Below are 2103 nucleotides of genomic sequence, written 5' to 3' on the forward strand. Positions count from 1 at the left end.
GGACTAACGTTCATCCATGATATCAAGGTTGTTCACCATTCGTGGTATTCCTTATGTGGCATTAGTATCTTTCCTAAATTGAGGATTATTATTCCTCATACTGTAGTCCAAGTGCGGTCGAACTGAGCCACCATACATTGGAAATAATGCTTCGTTCTCGTGCCCTGAAATTCTTCTGCAGCTTTCACAACAGACTTCTCCAACTGCTACTAGACTTCAATGACTTATTAAAAACTTCTCCAAGATGCATTTCTAAAACTCTGTACATCAGACTTCCGACTTCAAACCTTCGACAAACAATCTCCACACATTTCCCTCCTGACAAGTATGATAAAGTCAAATCGTTGCTATGTATTAGATCATGAGGGACATGGCTAGGTTGACTCGTCAAGGTGTTTTCCGGCTGGTGAGGAAGTCAAAATTTAGAAAACATCGGTTTAAAATTAGTGGGTAAGGATTTAAAAGGGATGTCAGGGGCATCTTTTTCAGACGTGTCCAAAATGAGCTGCCAGAGAAATTGGTGGAGACTGGTACAACTGTAACATTGAATGGCATCTGGATGGATATATGAGTAACAAGGTTTTGAGGGATGTGGGCCAAATGTTGGCAAATGGGACCTATTAATTTAGGATATCTATCCACCATGGTCAAGTTGGAAAGAAGGGCCACTTTCCGTGTTGTATTGTTCAACGACTTGATGACTCTAGAACAACCGCAGAAACTTTGCAAATAATTCCGTCAAGACGATTTCAAGTTCCAAATCTTCGGTTAATCTTCCTCTCTTGTGCTCACAAGTTCATTATCTGATATCAGAACTTACGGATTAGTTGCTGGATCCATTCCTGTAAATTGGTTCTGCATTCTTTCTAATTCCGATATTTTTTACGAATACAGCTAGTGTTTATGGACTTAGCATCAATTTTTCTAATACCATATTTCGATGAATAATAAAACACAACAGCATATCTAATTTGGCACCAGATGATGAGCAATTGAGGCAAAATCGATCGGACGCAGTAGACAATGATCCTCTCTTCGTGGTGTACATCCGTAACTCTATAAGTCGACGAAGAATCATTCCCACAACTTCAGCTGTGTCAGAATCTAGTTTGCGGTGAAAGCCTTTCAATCTGCTCAGGTTCCGGTCGTCTGGGTCTTTGCAAAGGATTTGGCGAAATCTTTGGGTCTTGACAACTTATCCTTCCAACAAATGAATTCAGTTGATTTACTATGAAAATTGCCAATTTTTCCGCAGCTGTGATGGCCGAGAGGTTAAGGCGCTGCATTTGAAATCCACTAGGGTCTCCCTGCGCAGGTTCGAATCCTGTTCACAGTGTAGAGTCGTTTAAAGGCCATTAATTCTTTTGCAGGATTTAGATTTCGTGGAGCTTGAGCTTTGCATTCAATCGAAAGTAAATTTTCAACTGTGAAGAATCCGAAGTAATTTCAAGACTGACCCAGTCATCTAATTGAATAAATTATATGTCGAGACACACAAAGCCACCAACTTCCAACACGAATCAGTTTCAACACATTTGTCGAACTATCGTGAAATTTGGAGGTTCGGGGGGTGGAATTCAGCAAAACAAGAAGCAATGCAATACACTTGCTTGCAGGTGATGAATTTGTTTTTAGGATCAGTTGAAAGTCAAGCTGAGAAAGTTCAACCTAATTTAAAGCTGAATCTCAAGACCAATAATCTATTATATCACCAGTCAATTAGAAAAAAACAACTCCATGTGTGGAAAGGAACTCGACTGATCCAGTTTCCAGGCTTGCGATGTGAAAAGGCAAGGCGATATCAGCGGAGTAGAATTTTCTGGAAATATTAGAAATGGAATGTTAACGGTCTTCTGCTGTCCACATTCGTAAGAAACTGTGCATTAAGAATTGAAAGTAAAAATTAACGATGAAAATCAGACTTAGCCCTCTCCTTGTGGTGTAGCATTGTTCAGAACAATAGGTTGTTGTTGAAAAATAAAATTGACCAAAATAATCGATGGGGATCTTATCTACGGCCTTCGTTGGAGCAGTTGGTGTGGAGAGCTCAGCTTGAAGAACCAAATGCCAATTATTCATCCTGGCTGTCTGAATTGCTTAGTT

General features: G+C 39.8%; 1 non-coding gene across 1 annotated transcript; it reads left to right on the top strand.

The window, feature by feature from the left end:
* The first annotated feature begins 1254 nt into the window (after window positions 1–1254).
* trnas-uga lies at window positions 1255–1336 on the top strand. Its single transcript has one exon. It is a non-coding gene; the product is annotated as a tRNA-Ser (tRNA).
* Window positions 1337–2103: the final 767 nt, after the last annotated feature.

Source organism: Chiloscyllium plagiosum, chromosome 8, assembly GCF_004010195.1.
Source record: "Chiloscyllium plagiosum isolate BGI_BamShark_2017 chromosome 8, ASM401019v2, whole genome shotgun sequence".
Classification (NCBI taxonomy): domain Eukaryota; kingdom Metazoa; phylum Chordata; class Chondrichthyes; order Orectolobiformes; family Hemiscylliidae; genus Chiloscyllium; species Chiloscyllium plagiosum.